The 10,000-nt window shown below is 40.5% G+C and overlaps 1 protein-coding gene across 2 annotated transcripts in view; it reads right to left on the bottom strand.

Annotated features, from left to right (window-relative positions):
• PRLR (prolactin receptor) overlaps positions 1-10,000 on the bottom strand; it is a 2,068,968-nt gene that overhangs the window by 1,138,443 nt on the left and 920,525 nt on the right. The window lies entirely within an intron of this gene.

Here is a 10,000-nt window from a genome sequence, read left to right as displayed (position 1 = left end):
TAGCAGCTTATTTTTACTTGGGGCTCTAGTGTTGATTCTTTCTGTTACAACAGAGTTTATACACTTATGCAAGTGAGTGTACAGGGCTTTAGTGTAAGCTTTGGTGTAGTTATCACTTCTAGCTTGGGTTGCGTCTTGGAATGCATTTATACTTTTGCCTAGGAGGATATAGTTTGCTTTGGTGAAGTTTTATAGTCAGATTTCACCCTGTGTGAGTTCTGGTGTTAGTACCAGCTCAAAGGGTACTTTTTTTGGTCAGATTTAACTAATGAGTCTGACAGTGGCTTCTGTTTGATATGTTAGTGAGGACCAGATTTAGAATGTTTGTTCCTCTTGTTGGGGTATGAACAATTTCTTCCAGGGCATTTGAGTTAACAAAGTCAAGGAACTTTTGCACTATCAAGTTGGGGCTAGTGTAGGTTTCCTAGTTGCTGGTGGGATAATTGAAATCCCCCATAACCAGAGTGTTCAGTAAAATTTGGATTGTCTCCAGTTTGGGCAAGTAGGCTTCATGGGCATAATGACCCATGGAAGGGGATTTATAACTGGCTATGACTTGAATGAGGGTCTTACCCACCATAACCTGGACTTGGAGTAATTCCATGGAGTTGTACAGTCTAACTAGACAGGAGGTGAATGTATCTCTAATATAGATAGAAACACTGCCTCCTTTGTTTTTCACACATTCATTTTGTAGTCCAAAGGTGTAGAAGGCATTGTAGCCGTGCAAGGCCAGTGGACTCTCTGAGGCTTTGAACCAGGTTTCTGTGACTGCACAGACATCTACATCTTCTAGTGATATACGTGCTCCCAGGGTGTGCAGTTTTTGGTTTACACTCCGAGTCCTAGCATTTAGCAGCATGATCCTTATTTTGCTATGGTTGGCTAATTTCACATTGATAATGTTGTTTTCCAGACCTTGCCTAAAAAGGTACTATGGGGGAGGCAAGAGCCTTTGCCAGCAGCCGAAAGCCTAGGGGTGCCAGGTGAAAACCTTCTTTGGCCAAGCAGCAAGGTTTATCAAGTCATGGATTCCCAGGCTGACAGGAACTGTATCTCCTTTGAATGACTCTAAAAACTAAGCCAATTATTGAAATCAATCATGTTTTTGTTTATACTGTGGCATCATTTTATGTGAGGGTAGTATGCTGCTCAAGGCTAGGGACATATTTACCTGGGACAAATACTCAGAAAGCTCAACCATGTCTCTCTTCATATATTCCAGTGACGTACATCTCAGGTCATTCACACCAACATGAACTATGACAGAGTCATAATGGTACTTGTTGCTGAGAGACCTGAGTGCATGCATGATAAGACAAATCCTGGCACCAGAGAGGCAGCTGACTGTGACTTTCTCTTTATCCAACCTGATAAGTGAGACATCTGTATGTCTCAGTATTGAGTCTCAAATGACAGGAAAATTTGTTTTTATTAATGTTTCATGTTACAGGCTTGGTAGGTGAGACACTGGTGTTGCTATATGTCATGGGTGCTATGGGGGGCTGTGTTAGTTGTAGTAGTCCTGTGTTTTGGCGGGCTCTGGTGTTTACTTAAGTTTTTCAAGAGAACCTCCACTTATGTAGATTTTTGTGTGTGATGCATATTATTTGTATGACTAATGGTATATGTGCATATGTAGTGGTGGCTGAGTTGACATCCTGTTCCTAATTACTGTTTTGAGTATGAGAGAGTATGGATTCAAGATTCTTGGTGCAGATACATCTCTCACACTCTGTAACTAGTGTGAGTTATTAGTAAAAAGTTGTTTGTGTACATGAGGCAATTGCTACACTGCCTCAGATGACCCAACAAGGTTGGCAGGAGAATCAAGGGTAGTCTAACTGTCCATAATGTTAGGTTATATTATTCCATAATGAAGGTTATTGTCACTAGGGATGGCTTTTCAGAATCATTCACAGATGAGCTCAGTGGTTGGATATTTCTGCCTGAGGTTTTATTATTATTATTATTATTTTTTTTTTGCTGGTGGTTAGCAGGTTACAGGTCACTAGCAATATTTCTTTGACCAAAAAAAGCAGTAAGGATGAAGGTTACACTAGTCTGTTACTATATTATCTAAGGGAAAACTGTTGAATTTAACTAACCAGTTTTGCAGCACAATTGTGCAGCAGTGTGTGGTGCTGCACAATGTGCAACAAATGTAGGGTCTAAATACCAGAAGCTAAAAACTTGAAAAAAACTTTAAAAAGATTCAAAAGGACCAACGAGGATGCTTATTCCAAGCAGTAGACTGACCTCACTTTACCAGATGGGGTCCAATCAACACAATTCTCTCACTAAAGTGCAGATTCTAATCCAAGATGGCCTGGAAAACACATTCAGAACAAACATTCACTACAAACAAACCCAAATGCAGCAAGTGTGTATCTAGAGTATGCTACAGATACTAGCTACCCTAGTTTCAGTGGAAAATATTAGAGAATGTTTAACACAGTAGAAAAATAGCAGTGAGACTCTAAAAAATGTTTAAAAATGCAGAAAATCAGCAAGGAGGCTCTAAAGAATATTTTAAACAGCCAATAGATCAGTTATTTAAACACTGCTTGGCAGGAAAACCAGAACAAGCAGAACAGATATGAGTTCCTTTAATGACATATTTATGTTAACAGTAATGGAGGGTTGCATATCTTACTTGGTGGGGGAGATAAGACTAGAAATAGCATAAATTTCTCTAAATCAAATTTGTAATTTGAAACATTACTGTATGCCTCAATTATCTTTATCAGACAAGAGTATATTTCTTTGAAAACACAGTAAGTTGTCATCTGCAAAAAAAGTAGTAATTTCATATGAATTATTGGATATGATTTCCTTAGTAAGAGAAATTTGAATAAAACATGCAAACTATGGGTCTAGGAAACAATACAAAATGGCAAAATGAGGTAACCTTGCTTTCTGACAGGAAAAGTACAATTTAGTTTAGAGAGAATGTTTGTCTGATGAAGTTCAGATACACATCTGAACGAAAAACGCGTGGTTGCGTTTAACAACACTTTGTCAGTGTGCTCTTGTGAATTGTGGAACACTCTGCTGTTTCGGATTTTACTTTACACCATTTTTACCGGACTGGGTTCGTGATTTGTGTTAAAGTCTGCCTATACCAACGACTTTGGGCGGACAGTTGGCTAAGACTGCACTTTAGTTATCCTAAGCTGTACTCGGTCACGGCAGTTGGTTTCCGACTGCACCACATTTTTAACGGAAGCCACAACATTGCTTTAGTCTGCCTATACTAATGGTTTTGGGCGGACAACTGGATAAACCTACACACTAATTGTACTAAGTCACACTTGGGTACGACAGTTGGCCACCGACTGTGCTCTACCTTATCAAAGAAGCTACAATATCGCTACCAGGGCTGGCCATCCTAGGAGTTTCTTATGGAAGTGAATTGACGAAAAGACGGAAATTTTCCTATTACTTTTTCAACTGCACTAGAACCCAGGTCTGGTTTTTACTTTTATACTATTTTATGAACTTTATATTGCCTGTGCCAATTAATAAGACATTATTTCTACAATACGGACAGTACGTGGATTGTATCCTATCTTGGGCTTGTACACTCTTTGGAAACTTTGTATACTCAATAAACCTCATGTGTTCATGCAAAGGTGATCCATCCTTATAAGTATAACAGTCAATTTTTGTGCTTTAGAATGTTATTTTTGCTTGACATGGTAAGGCTAAGTCAAACAGTTTTCATTTCATTATACTAGTTCAAAGCAAAGGAATGTTCTTCCACAGTTGTAGATTGAAAGGGAACATGACAAAAGTTTTATATCCATCAAAAGCAAATCCACCCACTGATCAGAAGGATTTGTACCATGACATAATATTAGACCTAACATTAAGTTACTATCCTGAATTTGTCTTCCCATAATAAACTCTGAATTAACTCATGAAATCACAGTATCTGTATCCTTATGAAGTCAGCGAACTAAAACAAAAGCATAAATCTGGATATAGAGTTTTTAATATAAAAGGGTAAAAATTGGTTTCAAAATAAAATGGGTTTATATTGATTAAGATACTTGTCCATAATGTCATAGGTATTGATAAAGTTATATAATTTAGCAGGATAGGGCTCATTTGAATTGAAACTTTTACAAAAGTCAGCAAAACCATTCAGACCCAGATCTTTATCTAATTTCAAATTGGAAATGACATCTAATTATTTATTTAAAGTTTAATCAGCATTTAAGAATCTTGTTTGTTCTTCTGGAATCTGAGTAGAATGACATTTGTTAAGAAAAGGTTTGATATTGTTGGGGTTAGTCTATGGATTATTCAAAGCATTTTGTCCTTTTAAGTATTATAAGTGGCTATAGGTTCATAGGTTCATAGGTACATACTAGGCTATCTGCCCTAGGGCATTTATAAGCCTAGCCAGAATGTGTTTGGCTTTCGCTACCCATTTTAAATTTATTTTGCTATGCCCTGTTTCGAGGTTAGTATACTGTGCCTCTGTCTAACAGTGACACAGAAGTGATACCCGGGGTAAACCTACGATCTCCCATCCACTCATCAAGATTCCTCTTGAATAGAGTCAATGAGGGACTCTGCCTAACCTGGACTGGGATTTTATTCCAGAGTGAAGGGAGCCTCTGGGTTATGAATCTGTCCCTCCAGCATGTCCTATTTATTTAAGTGCTGAGGTTGAAGTCTCTAGCTCGATGGGATTTGGATTTTCTGAGGTGCAGCATGTCCATTAATTCCGGGTTGGACATGGCTTTATACGTCAGGCACAGATCGCCTCTGAACAGGCGGTATGCTACTGAGTAGAGCTGGAGTTTCTTTAATCGGGCAGCATATGGCATCTGTTTGAGCCCTTTGATCCTCTTGGTGAGGTACTTTTGGGGTCTTTCCAGTTGCTGCAGGTGTCTGGTAAGATACATCCCAAAAGGGGCATTGTACTCAATTATGGGCCTGATGAGGGATGAGTAAAGAGGCACGATGACCTCCCCTGATCTAGATGTGAATCCCTTCATGATTAGGAGGGCTATATAAAATGTTTTTCTAACCATGTTGGCCACGTGGTTGTCAAATGCGAGATTGCTATCAACTTGGGTCCCCAGGTCCCTAATTACTTCTTCTGTACTTAGTGGATTACCACCTATGTGGTAATTTGTGGGCACTTTGTTTTTGCCAAAGGGTATGACTATACACTTTTTGGCATTTAGCTTGAGGCCACGGCTCTGGCACCAGTTGTCTGTTTCTATGAGGCCCTTTTAGAGGATGTTTGTGTCGGCTGGAGAGTCGATTATGGCGCCCAGTTTGCAGTCATCTGCGAACTTGGTCAAACACAGTCCTTCCGTGTTGGCCTGTACCTCCGAGAAATATATACCGAACAAGAGAGGTCCCAGGACTGAGCCTTGTGGGACACCACTTGTAACTGGTTTGGAGTCTGACATGGCTCCAGCAATTCTAACCATGTGGGTTCTGTCCTTGAGCCAGTTTGCAATCCATCTAGTGACATAGGGGTTTATATTTAAGCTGGTGAGCTTATCTATAATGCCCGAGTGGGGTATTGTATCAAAGGCTTTTGCGAGGTCCAGGTAGGCTGTGTGGACCACCTTCCCCTCATCAATGGCCTTGGTGACTGTTTCAAAGAAATCAACCAGGTTTAAGAGGCAGGATCTGCTCTAACAAAGCCGAACTGGGTAGGATCCAGTGTCTGTAGGTCCCCAATATCTTTATTTATGAGGTCCATGATGATCCTTTCCATAGCTTTGCAGACCAAGCTAGTCAGGCTTATGGGGCGATAGTTTCCAGGATCTGTTGAGGCACCACCTTTATGGAGAGGGACCACTGTTGCTGTATGCCACTCTTTGGGCACATATCCTGTAGTAAGGCTGAAATTGAACAGTAGTTTTATGTTTGGGTTTAGCTCTTCTTGGAGTTCATGTAGGACACAGCCCGGGACACCATCTGGTCCCATTGATGCTGTGTTTTTTGCTTTGGAGAGGGCGGCTCTTACCTGAGCATCTGAGATGTCAGGGGGCAGCACTCTGCTGGGATAGATATTTGCCCTTTTGGTGGGGAAGGGGGGGGGAGTTTGCGCTGAACCTGTCAGCTAGGATGTTGGCAATGTCTGTGGGTTCAGTGTATTTTTTGTCATTTTGGACTAATTCTGAGCATATCTGGGCATTACCACCCAGGTTCCTAACATAACTAAAGAAAGCCTTGTGATTATCCTTAGTGTCCTGTGCAATTTTTCTCTCGAAGCTGGCCTTAGACAATTTTATGAATGCCCGTAGTTTTTTGCTAATACTGATTAGTGATGCCTTCCCTTTTTGGGATTTTGCTCTATCATTTAGTAGCTTCCTCCTTCTATTGTATAGTTTGTTTATGGCTGGGGTCCACCAGACAGGACGTCTGCCTTTGGAGGATTGGGTCTTGGTTTTATTTGGGATCGCATGAACCATGCATTCCTGAAGATGTTCATAGAATGCGTTTATAAAGGATTCTGCAGTCTGGACCGTATTTTCCACAGGCCCGGGGGCTTTGAAGGATTCCACCTTGGTTTTGAGGAGTGTGAAATTTGCTTTGGAGAAGTTTTTCACTGTGGTTTTCTGGGCAGGGGGTGTGGTTGGGATGTAAATATCCAGTGAAATTAGTTTATGGTCTGATCTTACCAGTGAGGGATACACTTCTGGTTTGGAGCATAGAGTCCCCATGTTGGTGATGATCAGGTCCAGTATGTTTTCCCCTCTTGTGGGATTGGTAACAAGTTGTTCCATAGCATTTGAGTTTATAAATTCTAGGAATCTTTGGGCTAGGGTGTTGGAGCTAGAGTAATGCTCCCAGTCTATGTTTGGGTAGTTGAAGTCGCCCAATATAATGGTGTTTGGAGAGACCTTCATATTTTTCAGTGTTCTCAGGAAGGCCGAGTGGGGTTCCTGGGTTTGGGAGGGTGGTCTGTAGCAGGCTATAAACTGGAAGGCAGTTTTACCCACTGTTAGTTGCACAAGGATAGTCTCTGATGCTTCGTGCTTTGCCACCAACCTGGAGGTGTGGGTATCTTTGATGAATATCGATACCCCCCTCCTTTTGTGGTTTGATCCAAGTTTTGGGGCCAAAAAGCATGGTATGAGGTATAACCTGGTAGTGCTGGGGTGCTTTCGGGAGCCCTGAACCAGGTTTCTGTTACTGCACAGATATCGATTTTCTCCATGCTAAGGAGAGTTTTGAGTGTGTGCATCTTGAGGTTTAGACTTCTGGCGTTGAGTAGCATTACTCTTAGTTTCTTATCCCTTGTGATACCTATGGAGGTGGGTTTGTCTTTTGAGCCTTGCCTAAAAAAGGCACAATGGGGGTAGCAAGAGCCTTTGCCAATATCCGAAAGCCCAGGGGTGACAGGTGCAAGCCGTCCCTAGCGAAGCATCGTGGCTTGTCGAGCATATCATCCCAAGCTGACAGGCATTGGATCCCCTTTGAATGACACCAGTACTTAAGCCAATTGTTGAACTTGATCATCTTGTCTTCATATTGTGGCATCATTCTTGGTGAGGGTAAGATGCTACTCAAGGTCAGGGTCATACCGGCATGGGCTACATGCTCAGAGAGCTCCTTTATGTCTCTTTTCATGTAGTCCAGGGAGGTACATCTCAGGTCATTCACACCAGCATGGACAATGACTGAGTCATATTTGTACTTGCCTTGGAGTGACCTGAGTGCTTGTGTTATGTGGCGGATCCTAGCGCCCGACAGGCTGCTCACCGTGACCCTCTCCTTGTTCAGCCTGGTGAGCGGGACATCAGTGTGCCTGACGATAGAGTCACCTATTACAAGTGTATCAGGTGTGTTGTTTAGTCTTAAGGGCTGTGACTGTTCGGCACACTGGCTTTGTGAGATATGTGTTGCACATGTTTTGTTTTTGGGGTAGTGGTTGCTTGGGTGTCTGCTTTGGAGGTCTCTGCTGCTCAGGCAGATCTTTATTTAGAGCCTTCGAGTATGTTTTTGTATGATTATGTGTTTGGTTTGCTGTCGTGGTAGGTCTATGTGAGTCTGGAATTGTAGTGAGTGTGGTTTCCTTCTCCTCCTGACTGGTTATGCCAGTACTGAGTTGAAAGAGCTTAGCCTCCAGTTTGGCTATATGGTTGCACCTCTCACATGGGTTGGAATTTGTTGGGAGGAGGAGAGGGTTGTCTGTGTACATGAGGCAGTTGTAACATTGCCTCAAGATTCCCAGATTCACCAGCTGGACCTGAGAGGAGATTGACAACTGACCTTTGGACATGCTAGAATAATATTGGGAATTCCTTAATAATTGAAAACAAGGGCCAGTGGGGAGTGAGGGTGTAGTGCTTTTAATTTTTAGTGCTGACTTATATAATTGCTTTAGTGAGCAAGTGCCAGGTAACTTAAGTGCAATGTGTTACAGGTAACTTAAATGCAAAAACGACAAACAGTAACTTTCTTTCAAGTGAAACAAGGAAATAAGTGCAGTAAGCAATGCAGATATCACTACTGATCCACAGAAGCACTGAGAAGCTGCGTATTAGGTGGAATTAGCGTTCCAGGGAAATAACAAGCAAACAAACAACAAGCATATAAACAAAGCTAGATTCAGCAGGCCTGGATCTAGTCTATGCTACAGCAAACAAGTTGTACCAATTTCAGTAAGATACAGTTCAAATATTCAGGCACTATAAACCTTTAACCAGAAATTCCCAGCTCAGAAGGGCAGAGTCCAGCCTCTTCTCCCACAAGAGTACAGACCACGAACCTTCTTAATGTAAAATAACTGGCCTGAAGCCCAAGTGCTTAAACCAGAACTAATACACTTTAAGAATAACAGACACTGGGCTCTCAATCAGCAGTTCCCAACTTAGAAGGATGAAAGCTACATGTCCTGCCACCACAGTGCATGCCACAAATCTTCCTAATGTAAAACAACTGGTCTGAAGCCCAAGTGCTTAATCCAAAAGACTTAGAATGATAGCTACACTTTAATCAAGTTATGAGAATCTCCTGAATTTGTGATATTTGTTTTTATTTTCTACAACAGAAGAGATAATAGTAGAGATATGGTTTGGTTTTGTTAGACTAGGGAGCAGCCTAATTAGTACTGTAGCCCATTCTGTGAATTTAACCAGGGTTCTAGCATCAAGGATGGATTAATTGGCAGCATGGAGATATTCCAATTAATGATGACATTTGTAAAAAAAAGTCAAACTTGCTGTGGTCAGATATTCTCCCTAGTCATTGCCAAGGGAAGTAATTTTTTTTCCAAAGAGTAAGTATTTTCCTTTTTAAATTTCAAATATGAATTATTGCTGATATGCATACCCATTTCTTTATACCTAAAAGTTGCGTATTTCACATAGCATAGGAAAAACATCATTTTCTTAGCAAAATGTGATTGAATAAGCTATTTCACTTAGTTTACATTATCTTTATCTTGCACATTTAGCAAATGGGAATAGAGCCTCTAAACAGAATCTCTAAATTCAATATGAAAATTAAAATTAAGTTCATAAAGAGATTTCAGGATTAGGAAAAAATCTATCATTGACTGTGAATTAAGGACTGTTGGGAAAATAGACTTGATCAGAAGGTTGTAATAATTGATACAGATCAAGTCGTTACAGGTCATAAAATCAAACAGTAATTGTATATTTCTGCATAAAGGAATTGCATGAGAGTCTAATGTCTTTAAACCAGAGCATATAATAAAATTCCAGTCACCCTATAAATAAAATTTTGATAATTGAAAGTTGATAGATTGATAAAAAGATATTAGTGGAATGATCCACTGTTTGAACATATGACACACACTTTTGCTGACACTAAGGCTCTACAAAATTTTGAAATATCTAATTTATTATCTGTTACAGAAATGGAAAACAATTACATTATTAATGTTGTGATCCCAGAATTATAAGTTAGGTTTCTCAACAAAAGCATAAATGGAAGCCATTTCCTTTTGAAGCAGTCAAACTGTAAGAGAAGAATATGACTTTTAAGAAAGCAA

This window comes from Protopterus annectens, chromosome 1.part0, assembly GCF_019279795.1.
Source record: "Protopterus annectens isolate FY-2018-M chromosome 1.part0, PAN1.0, whole genome shotgun sequence".
Classification (NCBI taxonomy): Eukaryota; Metazoa; Chordata; order Ceratodontiformes; family Protopteridae; genus Protopterus; species Protopterus annectens.
Note: the sequence above shows the minus strand (reverse complement) of the source record. Positions and strands in the feature narration are given on the sequence as shown.